The following is a 20,396-nucleotide window of genomic DNA, read 5'->3' on the forward strand; positions in this document are numbered from 1 at the left end:
CACACCGGACCCGGGCCCGTTCCCCCCTCCCCCCCCCCCCCGAAAAAAAATGTCTGCTTACGTCCCTGACTGCATGACGCGTTTAAAAATGCGACGAAGTACTTCTGGGGACCGTGGTACTGCTAAATGTCCGGCCACGCTCTGCATTGAACGCGCCTGCACCTAAAGCGCTTGGAAGGGATATGGCTGCGAAAGGTCACGTGATGCGAGTAAGCCAATCGCGTCGGCGGCGGCGCGCGGAAAACAGATGCGATACTCTGAAATTTTTCCAGTGACTCTAGTAGTACGAAGGAAAGAGCGGCGCTGGTGGCCTTCCCTAGCATGTCTGCAATCGCCTGCCTCCTCCACTCGTCTATGCTGAACTATGAAATACCCTTCCTTTTCCTCCTCCTCACCCTCAATTCTCTGTCCTGTCTTCCTGCTATACTATTAGCACGGGGTCGTGACGTGGAAGAAGGCAGCAGTCGGCGTGTCCAAGATGAAACTCTATTTGGTCGAACTTGTGGCCGGGAAACGGAAGTCAATCTACAGCAATACATACTGTACTACACTGATAGCGGCGAACAGAGCGTCGGCCGTCGATAAACTGCTCTGCGGTAAGGCGCGTCGGAATATATACATGCGACATCGAACATTCCAGCCTTATCGCTGGCGGCCGCGTTATTTCTCGAATACACTCAGCTGTTCGCGGTTCTACGCTCAATCTTAACAGATGATCGTACAATAATCTGGAACATTCCCAGACATTCTTTCGCGGCTTGCGCAAGGCAGTAGTAACAAGTATAACGGGGCGGTAACATAAAACATAGAAAGAAAGGAGCGCGTGTGCATTGCCCCCCTCTGAAAAGACATCATCCCGAAGCTTATACAGAAGATGGAAGTGGATACAGAAATAAAGTGCAATAATAAAGCGAAAAGTACAGTTCTCAGGTTCACTATAACGTGCAAAAAACGGCTTAAGGCGCACGACATGGACGACTTCAGGTCGTGCGCGGCGCCGTTCAGAGTTCGTAATACCATCCCGGATAACCTTGTAGTCTAGGGCGCCGAGACGTCGCAGCACCTTGTATGGCCGGAAGTATCGTCGAAGAAGCTTGTCGCTAAGTCTCCGTCGGCGTATCGGCATCCAGATCCACACACGGTCACCGGGTTGCTATTTCATGTGGCGTCGTCTAAATGTGTTACGGCGGCTGTCGGTCATCTGCTGATCCTTGATGCGCTGGCGGGTAAGCTGTCGGGCTTCTTCGGCGCGCTGAAGGTAAACAGTGACGTCGAAGTTTTCTTCATCGGGGACGTTGGGTAACATGGTGTCGAGCGTCGTTGCCGGGTTCCTTCCGAAGGCCAACTTATACGGCATCATTTGCGTCGTTTTTTGCATGACCGTGTTGTAAGTGAAGGTCCCGTACGGAAGGATGGCATGCCACGTCTTGTGCTCGACGTCGACATACATGGCCAGCATGTCGGTGATGGTCTTCTTTAGCCGCTCGGGAGAACTTGGCTACCTCAGCACACTGCCTTTGGCCAGGGCCCTTGTCATGGCGTAGCGGGTGAGGTAGTCGGTAGCAACGACGATTCACTTATTTCCGGAATTGGACGTCGGGAACGGCCCCAGTAAGTCCATCGCGATTTGCTGGAACGTTCGTCAAGGTGACTCGATAGACTGTAGAAATCCGACTGTCCTAGTCGGCGGCGTCTTACGTCGCTGACAGTCTCAGAAAGTCTTAACCTAGCTAGCGATGTCTGCAGCAAGGTGCGACCAGTAGTACTTTTCCTGTATTAAGAACGTGCGGTAAACACCGAGGTGTCCAGCCGTCGGGTCGTCGTGAAGGGCCTGAAGGACCTCTGGTCGCAATGGCGAGGGCACCACGAGAAGGCAGTCGGCGCAAAGCGGAGAGAAGTTCTCGATAAGAAGGCCCGTTCCGCAAGAAAAACGTCCCCATTCCCCGCGTGAATACCTTGGAAACAACGGCGGTCACAAGGCCCCTGACTTCCGGGTCGGCTCGCTGTCGTTCTGTGAAGTCGTCGGCACTTATGGTTCCCAAGAAGCAGTCGTCATCCTGGTCGTCCTGCGGCGGTGGGTCGACGGGGCCACGAGAGAGGCAGTCGGCGTCAGAATGCTTTCTTCCGAACTTGTAAACGACGGTAACGACGAATTCTTGTAGTCGTAGGCTCCACCGTGCGAGGCAACCTGAAGGGTCCTTCAAACTAGCTAGCCAACACAAGGCGTGGCGCTCGCTCACTGCGTTGAAGGGCCGGCCGTAGAAGGAGGGGTGAAACTTCGATGTAGCCCAGATGATGGCCAGGCACTTTTCTGTTGTTGAGTAGTTGCTGCCCGCGACGCCACCTTTAATGTCGAAACGTCTGTACTCGTGTTTTGTGCAACTATTCGTACTTGCGTGACAGTTTTCTTTCATCTTGTGAACTTATATAGGGTGCGTGGGCACAGGGAGCGATGGACAAGAAGTGTTTCGCCCCACGTTGCACGACATGGTACAAGTCGTGTACTGAGAAACGTTCATTGTTTTCCGAGCCGAAAGAAGAAAAGCGCCTTCGCTCATGGAGCAATGCCATACTTCGGAAAGATCGCATGTTGAAGTCTAGGGACCACCTCTGCGAAAGGCTCTTCGAGCCATATCTGGTGACCAAAACCTGGGAGGCTCTGCACAGCGATAATATCTTGGTTCGCACGACCCGGAAAGCGTTCCGCTCGAGAGATGCAGTACTTACTATATTTCCAGATTGCCCAAGCTTTCTGTCGAGCGAGAGCAACATACGAAAGAGGCCAGCTGAGAGGCACGGACACGCCGCGCCTTTCAAGAAGCAGCGCAAGAACAGCCCGGAATGCATTGGCGCGGTTTTAGGTACATATTCTCCAGGTGCACTTAGTGCTATGAGCGTCCACTTTATGACATGGCGGTGAAATGTTCGTTCAGAAGGCACGGTTGTGGCTATTTCGCGCAAAGAAACAACAAGGGAAGGATTAAGGCACTTCCCTTAACCCTTCCTTTGTTGTTTCTTTGCGCGAAATAGCCACAACCGTGGCTTCTGAATGAACATGAACCGACTAGCCCAACAACGTGTGCTTCGGTGACAAGTGCGCCACCAGGCTCGACAAAAAAAAGGCTCGACCCCATTCTCCTAGCGCCACCTACGAGCTAGTGCGTGAAACCGAACAAAATTTCGCCAAGCTCGCTCGCCGCGTTGAGTCACCTCTTCTTCCTTCACCGTGCCATGAACTTTCAACATTTCTTTTAACATTTCATCCGATTCTTCAACACTTCGACTCCATGGCTTCCACAGAAGGGCACAGAGATGCCAGTGGTGTTGGCGTCGGCGCTGTTCTGATTCAACGCTTCGACACCAATGAACACGTCGTAGCGTATGGTAGTCACTCCCTAAGCAAGTCGGAGGCGATCGACATTGGTACCGCACAGCTTCAGGAAATCAAGACCCAGGACTACGTCATTCTTAGAATCAGGCAGAACTGCGAACTCCGCGTTGTATCTTTGACAACCCAAGTTAACGCCCAGACTGCACGCATTAGCAGGATATATCTACCCCCTCATTCCTCCAAAAGTATCAACACAGTCCCATAAAAAAAATCACGCCATATCCACGGAATGAATGATGATAAGTGGGCGAAGCTCGAGAGGGGGAGATCATCGGTAAAACCGTAACCCTCCCGTGAAAGTTCGCCCATTACATCATTAAGAAAGACGTGAGACTGTGTGCGCGTATACAAATCAACTTTTATTTTGTTCTTTTATTTTGTTCGTTTGTTCTTTCGTTCGTTTGTTATTTCATTTCTTCATTGTTTGATGGATTGCGAGGTCCCTTCAATATGACGGTTTTATTGTCGTGAAATGAAGTGAGAGCGGTTCTTGTACGGGTTGCGCGTGCTGCCGCCGCCTTCCGTGCCCTCCTTTCCGCAGCCTTGTATTCCATCTGGCGACTCCGAGCTAAAGAGAAAGCGTGCCAAGAAGGAGCCTCATGGCGCGTTACTTCTGAAACGTCATCTTCTTCTTCTACTGCATACCAGAACGCGCGCAGTAAAGAAGAAAGAATGCCACACAGGAGAACACGCACGAGAGTCTCACTCGTCAACGTCGTCTTCTTCTTCTACTTCCACGGCTTTAGGAGCTTCGCCCCTAAAACATCACTTTTCGTCCAAGGGGGCATTTGAAGGCTAGACTCATCACTGAAATTATTGCCTCTCAGTCCACTAGGGCCAGCATTCTTGGAACGCCGTCTGCACGCACGAACACTTTATTTTAGGAGCGGAGCTCCTTATAGCATCACCTGGTCGGTCGTCGCTACATCTGGCGTGTCCCCGCCGTCGCGCCTCTCGTATCATTCAATAGATGGCGCTGTCCCATGCATGCAAACTGCAGTTGGGTGACGGTATACTAGACGGCGCTGTCCCATATAGATAGAAAAAAATTTGAAAAAATAAAATAAAAATAAAATAAATAAAAATAAAAATAAGAAATAAAAAATAAAAGAATAAAAAATAAAAAAACACTAAAGAAGAAAAATAATAAAAAGAAGAAAAAAAGGAAAATGGAAAAATAATCAAAGCGGCGTATGGGTTTATTTACTGCTGGGAGAAACCACTGTACATTTCACGGTGTAACCATTATTGCTTCAGGAGCTTCGCCCAAGCTCTTCATCATTCACCCGTGGATATGCTGTAATTTTTTCACACGTAAATTGATGGAGGTACTTTTGTCGAAACCGGAGAGAGTCCAGCGGCCCGACCTCCAACGGCCGCGTCGACTACTTTTCCGCACGAGGCGACGGGTTGCAGCGCCATGGAGACTGCGAACAGCTTACGCAAGGAGCAGGTGGTGGTGTCAAGCTGCGATCGGAGACCTTAGGGAATGGTTTCTAATCGTCCGAGGCACTTGGTTAGACGAGATTCCCGTGAATGTGTAGCCACGTGTAGCACGAGACCGATAAGTTGTCGCCGATAGGTCGTACCTCAGCGTCTGGAGGCGGTTGCAGTACGGGGAAATGTGGCCCTCGACGCCGCAGTTGTATCACACAGGTGGTGGACGCCCGAAAAAAGGTTGCTGGGAGCTCTCAGCAGAGGAAGGTCGTCTAAACGAATGCAGGGGCTCAGGACGGTGAACAGGAGCTGTCCGCCTCTGTGACGCACGAAAGCGTTTCCCAATCGCTGTTCAAAGGCGAAGGTTTCCCGATATGGCCAAGAAGCTTCTGTTTCGCTGGTCTACGCGACACATACCGATGGTGGTAAACTTGCGCACGGTGGTGGAGATGTCAAATACTGTGGGGAATAGGTAGCTGGATGCTGAGTCGTGTCGCACACCAGTACACCGTGTCGCTGCAGTCCTTCGCGCACGATTCGCAGGATAGCAGAAGGAAGGTGGGCAGGCGGGTTCACACCGACGCTGACGACAGATGTCACATTTGTCAGTCGTCCAAATCACGGCGCATGCACGACGTCTTCCACGTCTCAAATGTCCGGCAGTCACCTAAAAGATCCGAGACAGAGGGAAGTTGTCTACGTATTAAGGAGATTACAGATGTCGTCTACGCTGCCTTTGAGAAGATGCCTGACCTTGTCTTCTACAGATATGCACGGGTTTATTATCTTGCTAAATTGAGCACTTCCTCTATGTAGGCGGTGCGAGTTTCTGCCGTAGTTTAGGCTCTATGTGCAAGTGTCCTCTTCGCGCGTTTCTTTTAGGGGCGAAGCTCCTTAGGGTGTGGGTCGTTCCCTCCTCTGTAGTAGTAGTACTAGTATGTATGTAGCCAGCTCTAGTTTAATGAATTGCTCATTAGATGGCGTTACATGTATTTCTTAGAGCTCTAGTTTAATGATTTGCTCACTAGATGGCGTTTCATGTATTTCTTAAAGTTGCTGTTTAAAGATGACAAATCGCGCTTGTATAATGCGAATGGCGCATGTCATTGGATGCCTGCAATCGTAGAAGGCGCTCGCTCTTGGCGCGCTTTCTCTTTCGCTCGGGGTCGCCGGATGGAGGCAGACAAGGCGCTCGCTCTTGGCGCGCTTTCTCTTTCGCTCGGAGTCACCGGATGGAGGCAGACAAGGCGCTCGCTCTTGGCGCGCTTTCTCTTTCGCTCGGATTCACCGGATGGAGGCAGACAAGGCGCTCGCTCTTGGCGCGCTTCCTCTTTCGCTCGGAGTCACCGGATGGAGGCAGACATGGCGCTCGCTCTTGGCGCGCTTTCTCTTTCGCTCGGAGTCACCGGATGGAGGCAGACAAGGCGCTCGCTCTTGGCGCGCTTTCTCTTTCGCTCGGAGTCACCGGATGGAGGCAGACAAGGCGCTCGCTCTTGGCGCGCTTTCTCTTTCGCTCGGGGTCGCCGGATGGAGGCAGACAAGGCGCTCGCTCTTGGCGCGCTTTCTCTTTCGCTCGGGGTCGCCGGATGGAGGCAGACAAGGCGCTCGCTCTTGGCGCGCTTTCTCTTTCGCTCGGGGTCGCCGGATGGAGGCAGACAAGGCGCTCGCTCTTGGCGCGCTTTCTCTTTCGCTCGGATTCACCGGATGGAGGCAGACAAGGCGCTCGCTCTTGGCGCGCTTTCTCTTTCGCTCGGAGTCACCGGATGGAGGCAGACAAGGCGCTCGCTCTTGGCGCGCTTTCTCTTTCGCTCGGGGTCGCCGGATGGAGGCAGACAAGGCGCTCGCTCTTGGCGCGCTTTCTCTTTCGCTCGGAGTCACCGGATGGAGGCAGACAAGGCGCTCGCTCTTGGCGCGCTTTCTCTTTCGCTCGGGGTCGCCGGATGGAGGCAGACAAGGCGCTCGCTCTTGGCGCGCTTTCTCTTTCGCTCGGGGTCGCCGGATGGAGGCAGACAAGGCGCTCGCTCTTGGCGCGCTTTCTCTTTCGCTCGGAGTCACCGGATGGAGGCAGACAAGGCGCTCGCTCTTGGCGCGCTTTCTCTTTCGCTCGGAGTCACCGGATGGAGGCAGACAAGGCGCTCGCTCTTGGCGCGCTTTCTCTTTCGCTCGGAGTCACCGGATGGAGGCAGACAAGGCGCTCGCTCTTGGCGCGCTTTCTCTTTCGCTCGGGGTCGCCGGATGGAGGCAGACAAGGCGCTCGCTCTTGGCGCGCTTTCTCTTTCGCTCGGAGTCACCGGATGGAGGCAGACAAGGCGCTCGCTCTTGGCGCGCTTTCTCTTTCGCTCGGGGTCGCCGGATGGAGGCAGACAAGGCGCTCGCTCTTGGCGCGCTTTCTCTTTCGCTCGGAGTCACCGGATTGAGGCAGACAAGGCGCTCGCTCTCGGCGCGCTTTCTCTTTCGCTCGGAGTCACCGGATGGAGGCAGACAAGGCGCTCGCTCTTGGCGCGCTTTCTCTTTCGCTCGGGGTCGCCGGATGGAGGCAGCCGAGGCGCTCGCTCTTGGCGCGCTTTCTCTTTCGCTCGGAGTCACCGGATGGAGGCAGACAAGGCGCTCGCTCTTGGCGCGCTTTCTCTTTCGCTCGGGGTCGCCGGATGGAGGCAGACAAGGCGCTCGCTCTTGGCGTGCTTTCTCTTTCGCTCGGGGTCGCCGGATGGAGGCAGACAAGGCGCTCGCTCTTGGCGCGCTTTCTCTTTCGCTCGGATTCACCGGATGGAGGCAGACAAGGCGCTCGCTCTTGGCGCGCTTTCTCTTTCGCTCGGAGTCACCGGATGGAGGCAGACAAGGCGCTCGCTCTTGGCGCGCTTTCCTCTTTCGCTCGGAGTCACCGGATGGAGGCAGACAAGGCGCTCGCTCTTGGCGCGCTTTCTCTTTCGCTCGGGGTCGCCGGATGGAGGCAGACAAGGCGCTCGCTCTTGGCGCTCTTTCTCTTTCGCTCGGAGTCACCGGATGGAGGCAGACAAGGCGCTCGCTCTTGGCGCGCTTTCTCTTTCGCTCGGGGTCGCCGGATGGAGGCAGACAAGGCGCTCGCTCTTGGCGCGCTTTCTCTTTCGCTCGGAGTCACCGGATTGAGGCAGACAAGGCGCTCGCTCTCGGCGCGCTTTCTCTTTCGCTCGGAGTCACCGGATGGAGGCAGACAAGGCGCTCGCTCTTGGCGCGCTTTCTCTTTCGCTCGGAGTCACCGGATGGAGGCAGACAAGGCGCTCGCTCTTGGCGCGCTTTCTCTTTCGCTCGGGGTCGCCGGATGGAGGCAGACAAGGCGCTCGCTCTTGGCGCGCTTTCTCTTTCGCTCGGGAGCGGACACTTTCCCTGCATTTCACCGATCACAAAGCGGTGATAATGAAGGGGCCACGTAAACCAACAGTACAATGAAAGTTTGATGTTTAATATATACACGGTGTTTCACACTCTTTATATGATGTACTGGGCGAATTTCACGGAAGAGTTTCACGGTTTACCGATGATTCCCTCCGGTGCTTCGCCCCACTCATCATCATTCACTCCGTGGATATGCTGTGATTTTTTCTCGTCAGAGTCGCGAAAACATTTTTTTTTATTTTTTCAACAAAGAGCTCCAAGTTTGTTAACGACTCCTAGTGATTCTCGCACCACATTACGACAGTTTGCATCAAAACAAGGCGACATTTTCAACTATAGAGATGGGATTTCATAGGTTGTGTTGGCTTGCCTTTGTGAATGCTTAAGCCACATATGCCCATCTTCTCGGGCTCTTCCTGCGAACGGGCGTGGTTCTTTGACCCGCAGGGTGGCGGCTCCGGCGAAGTCCGAATGATTGTGGCTTCGCGGTACGTCGACGTCGTATACTCAACACCTCCATCACGCAAGCTTTCTGGCCTTTGCGCCCGTATATCAGGTGGTGAACGCGTGCAAAACTAGCCGCCGAACTGTTTTCACGAAATGCAGCGTGAACGTAGTGTATTTTATCTCCACGACTTGTGGGAACGTCTATATCGGCCAAACTAGGCCGTCTTTGAGTGAACGCCTCAAAGATGATGCCTACAGCGTACGATCGGGCGCAGGCAGCAACTAAGCGTTGCACGTGAAAGAATGTTGTGGTTGCGAGGTATTGTTTCGCCAAATCAGCATTCTAGGCAGGGGAAAATCAAAGATTGAACGGGAACTGCTTGAGGCGTACCACATCAAATTGAATGGGCACGTTTGTATTAGTGAACCTTCTGTTCATATCAAGGAAAAATAGTGGCTGTTTCTTTCGGGGTGTGGCTGATTATCAGGCGGATAATAGGCTTCAGCTTGTAGCGTGTGCGCGTGCGCGGGATAAGTGGTTTAAGTTTACGGGGATGCGTTAATAAAGTGGTTGTATGTAAGTCCAGCGATAGTGTGTGCTTGAATGCGCCTCTTCGTCCTTGTCGAATTTTCGCTGGTTTTTCTCACACCTAATATTGAAAGAACCCGTCCAGCTTTTCACTCTGCTCTGTTAAGTCCACGTAAGGTCGTTTATTGAGATGCGATATCGCCACAGTCTCAGTGGTCCTGAGCGCACACCGAGGTGATGATGATGATGTCCTCTTCCTGATGGCGCTCACCCACATAGGGAGAGAGGCTATGAACTGGGCGGCAGGGTGTTTCAAGTTAAAACCTATGATGATGAAAAACACTGCAAATTTAGACTCTAGGTAAAACATCGAGTAAATAAAATGCTTAACGAGCGAGAGGTCAGTGGCAGAACTGTCTGTTTGCTTAACTGTTCAAATGAATACTTAGGGTCTTCTAAACTAATGATGGGCGACAATATCCTTAACATGAGAAACTCTTACAGAGCAAGGATTTGCATTCGGCTGTTTGAAGAAGTTTCCAGCAACTTTGAGACATTTTCAAACTTCACTCGAGACACAGGATACAGTTTACGCCACACATCAATAGTAATGAAGAAGCCCAGGACTAACTATGATATGCAAATCATTGAGTATGAAACTATATATTTCTATAACATACATTCTAACGTTGTTCAGGTAGCCAGAAATTGTAAAACAATTCATCAATTTAAACATATATTATTGAACATGTTTCTTACTTCGGAATTGGATGTGTTCTATACATTTTAATATGTTTGGTTACTGCATTAGTAATGGTAATAAGTGTTACAATTACTAAGCATTACTAGTCACTGCATTACTGATTATGTTCTTACCCTTACTATGTCATTACTGTCATTGTGTTGCTACTGCAATTAGTGATTGTGTTCTTACTGTACTAGTGATTATGTCCTTGTTGATTGATTATGCTCTAGCTAAATTGTAACTTTCGAGTACGCCTTTTCAGGGGGTTCAGGCCTTCCTTTTGCCTTACCTCGCGGGCATACCCTGCATGTGTTATGCCCCAAAATACAGTTTATATATATATTTACTTACATATATGGTGCAGAATTTGTAACCAAGAATATGAAGCAATAAAAAGAGAGTAACAAGGTAATCGTTATGTTTTATTTATGTTATCGAATACAGTAAAACAAACATCCCTGTGGCTATAACCTAATGTGGTGCCACCTAATCATAAAATTAGTGCAACATTAATCGCTAATCCTATCTTCTGAAGTGGAGCTACAAGGTACCTTTTCCTCTGATTAGAACATCGGCGACAGAATAAAAAATCGTCCATATTTTTGATTTCGTTGCAAAACGTGCACAACAGTGACGCCTTGAGCGCAGCTTTATGTAAGTAATAATTGCGGAATTCTACAGCGTAATCGGGTTTAAGAAACTTCTAACTGCCGAGATACACACCACTGTTTATTGCAGCAATATCTTAGATATCCGAAGTCTTACAATTTATCTAATAATAATTTGCCTATTTCACTTTGCAAACAAGCATTTCTAAGCCTTACCACTGTCGCGTAAACCGTATCTGGTAAAATTAGTGTAGCAGCCCCTGATCCAGATCGAGCCTAATCCCGATCGGCCCTGATCGCGGCCAAAAGTGCCCGCGCGACACCGATATTATTTACGGCAGTTGTCTGCTATATGACGATTCACGTGGTGAATGCCTATGCTTAACGTAAAGGCGCTGTAGTTGCCCCAATTAAGCTGCATACATTGAACAGACCTTCGAAACGGCGCTTGTTTGCGCCACGGGGCACCAGGTCTACCAATGCTTACTGCATGTAGACTTATTTTCTAAGTGCTTTTTGCGCTGTATCCGACTGTAGAGCTCATAAAAGTAGTGCCTTGACTGTGAATGCGTAGCCAATCTTAATTGCAGGAATATCCGCATGGAACAGTCTTTGCAAAAAGTGGATAAGCTCAAAAGAAGACGTCCTAACTCTCCTGCAGCGTCATCTCCGAGGAAATAGAGCCGCTGTTTGTAAAGGTTTCGTAATAAATATAGCCTACAAATATAAATATATTGGTTTCGTAATAAACATAGCCTACAATTATTACAGTATAATCTGCCACACATTTTAAATAAATATCAAGGTGTAAAATGTAGCTCACCGAAGGAACTTCGAATACTTTTTGTTAACATGCGACGATTGATTGTTATCTTATTGTTCTTTAATCAGAGCCACCTACGTATGGTTTTTTGTAACCCTAGCGTATATCTTTCTTCTTATGTATTATGCTTTCATTATTTCTGTATATTAGTTATATCTTGTTTTGTGCATTTGTGTAAATATTTATTTACTTTGAGTTTCTAACAATGTTATTATTTTTTCGTACAACCGCCACGTATGCCTTGTAACGGACCATCGGCCCAGTCAAGCCGTTATTAAACAGCTTTTAGCCAATCGTATCCCCCAGAATGTATGTATTTCTGGAAATAAAGATGTATCATCTTCCGCCCACCTTTTGTCTCAGTGAAACTTCTGTGTCATGTGCAAAACGCTGTATATTTGTGCAGTGATATACTGTACTACTTTTCTGTTTTCTTGACATTGTCCTGTTTAAAACATTACCAATTCGTAACATACTTTTGCACTAGCAATGATTCTGGTGCTCAATATGATAAGATACTCTTTTATTGCGATAGCAATTATATGGACAGTCTCGAAAGGTTTTTGCGCTGTATCGGACTGTAGAGCTCATAAAATTAGTGACTGTGTTTGACTGTGATCAAACGAGCCGGCCCATTTCCGTCGCTCGGAGGATACATGCGATAACATAACCCCGCTCGGGAGGCCTACCGTCAAAGCAGACAGGGAACGCCCCGCCCGTCTTTAAGGAGCTTGAAAAGACGCATGCACCTTCCGTCGCTCGGGAAGGTGCATTCGCTCAGAGGGAGGGTGTTGTCGGGGTGTTGTCGCGCGAGAAGCAGCTTTGAACTATGAAGAGGAGGGGTGTTGTCGCGCGCGAAGCAGCTTTGAACTATGAATCTAAGGGCGCGGTCGTGATCGCTGGTGCGCGCGCTATCTCGACAGCCATCACAGCGGGCCTCTCGTATACCCTTCTACGTGCTGCGCTCTCAACGCAAAGTGACTATGCGGAGAGCACCTCTTCCTGGAGCGGCCGCATTTTCTTACACCAGCGTTTTGTAGTTAAGCGAGATGAGATACAAAACAGTTAGCTGCCAGCCTGACTTCGCAGAACACTACAATTTGTTGCGATCGCATTCATTGCTTCGCCCTTGCTGTGAAACTGTGACTTTTTTTGGTTACCTATCAACCAATGATTGAGTTGCGCGTGCATGAAAATAAAATATCGTGCAGATATTGCACTTTCATTTTGGCGCTGATAATTTTTTTTTGCCTAATAAACATCACGGTTGCAACTCGGCTACTGCATATTGTAACGGCATTTTCGTGTGAAGTGTCGTATTACGGTACTATACTCCATCTCACAAATACCTTGCAGCACTGCCGAAACTACGAGGAGAACAGAGGCAGTACTCTGGCACAACATTTTTTATATCCGGGCATAACGCTTTCATTATTAATCATACACAAGAGCTTTAGCTGTGCTTTTTGCATGACGCGTTACAGCGATACGAAGCACGTTAGGCATGTACTTCGCAAACTCTGAATTATTGTAGCAATTACGAGATGGTAATCGTAATAATCGCCCTAACCGCGATGACGTACAGCAACATGGCAGCTCCCATACAGCTCAGACCATCCGCTTCCTTCCGAATTTGTGCTTTTTACTGGCTCTCTACCCAGGCAGCAAAAGATAAGAGGGATAACCTGTCATCGCGTAGTCTCACCTAATGCTGAGGGCCAGGTACCAGGTATATTTTGTTGCTATTATTTAGATCGCTCCTTTGTTTACATTCTGCTAGGACTACCAAGGTGGTGCCGAACCGTAAAATTGGTTTGATGTCAACATAGCAGATGGCGCCACAACATTAGCGCTGGTGATGTGTCCACAATGAGAGACGCCCCGAATGCCTAAAATTGTTTGCTGCGACGATAATTTGCTCTGCCGCTCACGACCAGTGCGCGATGGCCGCTGAAGTGGCGTCAAATGAATCTGCAAAGCGCTACAGGAGAAAGATAAACTATTTTTCAAAAGAAGCAAGGTTAGTGGTGCTTAATGTGTTTGGTGCGGTGAAAAAGAACTCGGTGAATGCGCAAGTATGAACGCTGTCATAAAAAGAGCCGCGTTCCTCACAAATGCCAGCGAAGGCTCCGTCTACAAATGGGTTTCTGAACATCGAAGAAACGGTGAGGTGGCGTCCCTGAACAGGTTCTTGCATGGCGGCAGAGGACGCGAACGGAGAAACAAACTCGGCGATTCTGACTTGAGCGTTCTGCGACAAGTAGTGCATGATCACTTCATGAGGAATGAAATCCCCACGGTGCTTTCCTCTCACTTCAACGAGGATGAAACTCTGCCTTCACTTTCACCCACAACAATGCATCGCATGCTGATGAAGATAGGTTTTAGGTTTCAGAAACGGTCCCACAACGCCCTCCTTATTGAGGCAACTCGTATAGTTCAGTGCCGACGCAAGTACGTACGGCAAATAGCAGAATTGCGGCGGCAAGCACGGCCCATTTTCTACACTGATGAAACATGGATTACCGTAGGGCACACGACAGATAAGGTGTGGGTCGACGAGAGTGTCAAAACTGCGGAACAAGCAAAAGAGGCCCGACTTTCAGTTGGCCTGCAGAACCCCAGCGGCAAGGGAGCCCGATTGATCGTGACGCACAGCGCAAACGAAAATGGCTTTGTGCAAAGTGCCGGAGAAATATTTCAAGCGAAAAAGGGCACAGGAGACTATCACGAAGAGATGGACTGCCCCCACTATTCAAAATGGTTCGAAAAAACTCTACTACCGCGCCTTCCTCCGAACAGCGTGATTATCCTCGACAACGCGCCGTATCAATCCGTGAGGCTAGAAAAAGTCCCCGCACTAGTAACGTCAAAAGGAAAATGCAGACGTGGCTTTTATAAAAGGGGGTTCCGTGGAGTCACGATATGGTAAAGGTAGAGCTGATGAAGCTTATTCAGACTGTGAAAGTAGATGGCAACTCATATCGTATCGACAGTATCAGGAGAGCTCCTTTGAAGGTTACCGCCGTACCACTGCCAGCTCAATCCCATAGAGTTGGTGTGGAGCGACATGAAGCGTTTGGTGGCTTCTGCGAAGCGGGAATTTAAAATGGAAGAGCTGAAGAAGCATGTTGCAGAGGCCATGGCACAAGTAAGTCCACAGAAGTGGACGAACTATGTTAAGCATGTGCTTGAGAAAGAAGAGAAGATGAAGCAAATGGACCACATCATTGACGATGTTGTAGAGAACCAGCAAGCAGTCGTAGTTTGTTTAGGGGAGAACACAACTTCTGACGAGAAAGACAGTATGGTCGATGGACACTTTGAATGTTAGTGACTTTTAAAAGTTTCCCATAAGGCTAGAAAAGTAGTTTCCCATAACATTTTCTTAACCAGTTACGCAATAAATATTGCAGCACGATTTTACATTGAAAAGCATGTCTTGTTTATTCACTTATTGCTCAACTGAGGGCACGCACAGTACGTTACACATTGATGCACCCACAAACTGTAACGGGAACTGAATATTGAGCTGTCGGGTCGTCAGTATCAAGCTACTTTCGGCAGTATCATAACTGCGCCTAAGTAACTTTAGTTGGAAGATATAATGATACACGCTTCGCGAATGCTGTAATACACGTAACGTTAGAATAGCCACACTACGTGTAGATGGGGGCGGGGCGGTGCGGGGTGAGTTATTAACCTTATGTATTTATTTACATTTTCAGGCGTGAAAATAATCTCTGTCAACTGCGGAGAGCAAGTACCGAAAAAGCAGGCGATCCGACGCCAAAGAGAAGCCCAGCAGACGAGGAGCAGACGACGCCACGCGGATGAATACATCATGAGGGGCTTTCGCATTTCCCATTAGCTAAGAAGCCCTGCATCTTCCACAGTGCTGCAAGGTACGTGTGAGATTGAGTATAGAGGCGTTTACATATCCTCAAGGTACGGAATGTCGATCTCTCACAGGTAAACCAAGTGCTAGTTTCTTTGACGCCAATGTCAAAATACTATTCCGAAAAATCTTTTTCCTGCGGTTCTGTTATTGCGGTAGATTAGCTACTGTTGGCGCCAATTGATCGTATTGACACTGCACAAGTGTCTTGTTCAGTTTGGAGACCACCGCGAAAATCTACTTTCACGTCAAGATAACGCATGGATGGACAATGTATTATCCACGAAGTCATTACAAGATGCAATGTTGTAAATACTTGTGTTGCACATGCGCGCACAGGAAAGAGACAAAAATCGGCAGATCCCACGCCCTATGAGAATCGGTGTCATGCAAAGTAGCCGGCCAGTGATTGCCTAGGCTGCAATTTTGGCTTTGAGCCAAGCGTTATGAGGTGAATCGACGTGTTTTTGTAAGTGTAGTAGTTGTGCGCACATCGTGGGCTTACTAGGAACGTCGACTACACTGGGAATTGAAGGGTAACTTATCGCCTGACGTCACGTCAGAACTCACGTTATAGCACAGATGCCAGTATTATCGAAACGAAGTCCACTTTACGGTCCCATGGTGTGAATATCATGCGCAACGTTCGTTAGCGTATTCCTTAGAGGTCGAGCAACGCTTGAATATAGCTTGCTGAATCATAGGAATAAAAATTCGCTGTTTATTAGACTCTTATAAAAGCAAACTCAACACTAGAACCACAATAGACGTTAAACCGACATGACGCCTGTATGATAGGTGTAAATATGTAATGTTTATTGCTTTGTTATAAGATGACATAGCCAGCACTCCAACCACAATTGACGTTGCAGCGACATTACGCCTGCATAAGGTCTTTTTTCCAAAGCAGCTTCAAGGCCTGGCGTGGCTCTGCCTTGACTGCCGCTCAAAATGCTTGTACTTGATTCCTGCTCGGACGCTGATTTTTATTCTTTACATTCGTCGGGTCAACGCTGCTGATGTCGGTTCTTCTTAACGTTCTCGCATTTAAATTACCAATGTCTGTACTCGTCGTTCCTGGGTAGATATAAATGTCACTAACCAGTGGCACGTACCCGTATACCGTGGCCCGTGGTATACGCGTATGTGCCACACGTGTCTGGAGACTTACACGACAGGATTTTCTCGTAATTCATGTCATGACCAGGCAGTCATATTCGTCAAACTCTCTCACCCTCCTGTACGAATTTCGGTCTACACAATGTTAAGGAGGAAATCACATGGACATCCAGACGTAGGCGGCTAGACAGATAGATAGATAGACACGTAGATAGAAACGCTCGAAGTTCCTTAGGTTCGCTAAGAAATGCTTCGCATTTAAAACTCCAGACACAGGCGGACATGACGCAAGCTAAACTATATCAGATGCAAGTGTAAAGCACGTTGTCATGTAGCGAAAAAAAAAAACGTCTGCATCAGAGAACGCTTCCATAAAGCTCCTTTTAAATTAGTATGCCCCATTTACATGACTTTCGGAAGAAAATAATGTTTTAGTAAACGTTCATTTTGGTGTTCTCGATCTTGTTATTAACGTTTATCAAATTGTTCTACACCACTGGGGCACGGAAAGTAGCTTCGAAGAAAGGGTGGATGCAAGGTAGAGGGAAACAAGTCGAGATATTTTGTGCGTGAACAGAACCCAAGCTTGATATGACTATGAGCATGAATTACCTGTGCGGCGCAAAGTGAACGATTTTTTTTCTTCGAATAAGTATGATTGATGCGTATTCTATACGGTATTTGCCTCATTCGTGGTGACGACGCCGACGGTAAAACTCGGGTCTAGTTTCACGTTCGAGGAGGTATCCATAAGCTCTGACGGTGGTGGCACCTTTCGAGAACGACAAAATCTGAAATGCGCACCGGGGCTCTGCTTTGCTATGCAAGTGAACGTCTTGCTCCTGTACAGCTCTGTTATCCCTGTCCCACGTGCCGAAACTACGCACAACTGTAACAATAATGTACTATACATGGCTATGCTTTACCGTATCCCATCTTTCTTTCACTTCTCCTCGCCCTAGCATCACTTCTCCTCGACATCATAAAATGGCATCTGCCCCATACTGAGAGATACTTCAAAGCGTGAGTACATAAACCACTTGGTAGACCACAACTAAAGCAACTATCGTATAAAATACAGATCAAGCCCACTCTCCGAAGGAAAAGAATCCATTCATATTGCGCCGTACAGTTTATTCATCCTCATGTTCATAGAAAGCTTTTTCCTGCACAAAATGTCTCGATTTGTTTGCGTCTACCTTGCATCCAGCCTTTCTCTTTATATCTGCTTCGGAAGTACATACTTCACTTCGAACTACCTGCTCATGAATGCATGGATGGCTACTCGACAGCCCACGTGCCAGGGCAATTGCATTTCAAACCGCGTTCTCTGCTGCCGCAGAAAAAGCCTCGCCCTCTAATTCGCGGCGGTAGTCATGTGATCCAATTTCAAAATATGTTGCCAATATTGTTTAAACACCTTTGACACCAGATTTACGTTTCCAATAATCTACCGTTATGTGAAGCCTCTCAACTGTGTCTTTAAAGTAAAATCACAATTTCACCGCAAGGGCGAAGCAATGAATGCGATAGCAAGAAATTGCAATCTTATACAAAGGGACGCTGGTAGCTAACTCTTTCAGATCCAGTCTCACGTAGCTCTTCAAAACGCTGGTGTAAGAGAATACGGCCGCTCCTATGGAGAGGAGCAGATTCCGCACAGTCTCTTCGCGTTGAGAGCGCAGCCCCTAGTTGAGAGCGCAGTACATGAGCCGTCTCGGGACCTAGGAAACTCAAGTTCCAGGGATCACCTCAGATTGCGAAAAAATCAGCCGGGTTCCAACGAGATGCGCCCATAGTGGCAGCTACCAACTCCTCTATGAGCGGTCGTCTAAGTTAGTTCGCATTTTCGCTTGAGCGGCGCTCAACGTGGCCAAAACATTTATTTCAGGACGTAATGAAACAATCTTAGAAGCTTAGTTAGCGCGTCATTTTTCATAAACAAGTAAGAAGCGTTGTTTTTGCTGCTTCTAGTATTAATGCAAGAGCTAGATTGTTTCAGGCCTAGTATTCAGATTACACTGACGCTCGAAAATGCAATAACGTCCAAAAGACGGGTGGGTTCATGATTCTAAAATATTTACTCAAACTTAACGCAACAAAAATATAACAAAATTACATATTCTCGCACCCTGTGCGGGTTGTATCCTGAGTAATCACTGGCACCAACTGAGCGGAGGTCGCCCAGTCCACTGTTAGTCACGTGTGACTAACAGTGAAATGGGTGACCTCCGCTTCTTTTTTTATGTTTCTCGTTCCGGCAACAATAAACCCAAGACGCATTGGTTCTGCGGTCTCTCTGGTCCTTCTGAAATACCATATATTGAATTTTTCAGCTTGCCTCTGACCACCTCTTCTTCTTCGCCTCCGGCTCCATGTTTAGTCTGTTTTCTACACCTTCCAGCCTTCGAGCGAATACAACAGTAGAATCGGTCTCTTGATCAGTTTTACTTCAGATGTCCGAAGCAAGCATGTCCTCACTAGTCATTCCTTGCCTGTCAACCTTGCAGAGTTTCCACTGCGTTCTTTTACAAACTTCTCCAAGCAGAAGCACATCTTTTTCTATAGTTGTGCGACCAGCCGTTTTTTGCTAACACATTTTAACTCCCTTAAACTCCCTTAAATACTCTTGTTTCCATCTTATCCACCATGTTATCATTGCCTCTTTTCTTTTCCTCCAGTAATTCAGATAACTGTATTCTCCAGGTATGCTGTCTTCTTGCTCGTTAATTACTTGCTTGCCTCCTATAACATCCGCCGGTGCAATGGGATGTGGCTCGTTGGGTTCGTCATACACGTAAGTAAGAGGCCGGTTGTTAATCACTCCTTATGTTTGAATAACCGCAGGCCATAGTTCTTCATCCAAGGTCGAGCTCCTATAGCAGTGGTTCTCAACCATGGTGTTTCGCGGACCCTTTGTGGACTGGTGGAAGTGACGAGGGACGCCTTGCAGTGAGAGAAATGGCGCGGGGGGAAGGGGTGGCGGCCATAAATTACCATAAAATGCAGCGTGAAATGGGTGCCTTTTATTGCGATAGCAATTATATGGACAATCTCAGCTGGTTTTTGCCGTCCGCGTCACCGCCGTTCATGCACCGTATATGTATAAGTGTATATATATAAAAGTCCCGAAGAAAAATAATTCAGAAAAATGTTTTCGAAGCGCGGCATCCAACCAGCAACCTCTCGCTCCGCCGCACGTGGCGCCAGCCATTACGCCACAAAGAGCAGATCATTCAGATAGTTAACGGCGAGCGTTATATACACACCATTTACCGCTGGTAGGACTCAGAGACGGCAGGTGCTTCTAAGCGTTTCTTCATTACCAGCGAGATGGCGCTAGGGGAGCAACGGGCGTAGGGAGCCTTCGTGTGCACGCCTCCGTGCCTCCGATGGAGGCACGGAGGCGCGCCCCTAAACGGGTGCATTTAAAAGTCGTCGGCCAGCTCGCTCGCTTCTTGTAACATTTGCGCAGGGAGAACCTTGCCGTTTCGCTGCCTGCTCGCGCGGTATACTGGCCGACAACTTTTCTTGGCAATGAAGGGAAAGCTACGGGGCGGAGCGTCTGCACATGTACTGCTACGCGTAGTAGTCCGGTTTGGCGCGCGTCTCGTAACGCCGTGTAAAGTGGTGGCTAGCGCTGCATTTCGAAGCAAATGCTGCTTCGCGTCTAAGGTACGGGTAAAAGGCGCAACTTTTTTACGCACGCAAAAACGCAAAGTGACAACGTATAAAGTAAAAGAAATACAAATATCTCGCTTTTGTGCGCTGCGTTCCGCCTCAGAAGGCTACATGTAGAAAAAGAAGGATTATTTTATATATCTCACGCAGGAAATACGGACGCAATTGTGGGACTACATTCATTAGCGGTAGGATACGTGCATTGTGGCTCTGTAGCCTTCGCTTCATTGCCAAGAAAAGTTGTCCGCGAGTAGAGTTGCTGCCGGGGGGCAGATGTTTATGCAGCGTAGCAGCGCGTCCATCATGGGCCGCTTTTATTGCTATCGCATTAATTGTTTCGCCCTTG

This window comes from Rhipicephalus sanguineus, chromosome 6 (assembly GCF_013339695.2).
Source record: "Rhipicephalus sanguineus isolate Rsan-2018 chromosome 6, BIME_Rsan_1.4, whole genome shotgun sequence".
NCBI lineage: Eukaryota > Metazoa > Arthropoda > Arachnida > Ixodida > Ixodidae > Rhipicephalus > Rhipicephalus sanguineus.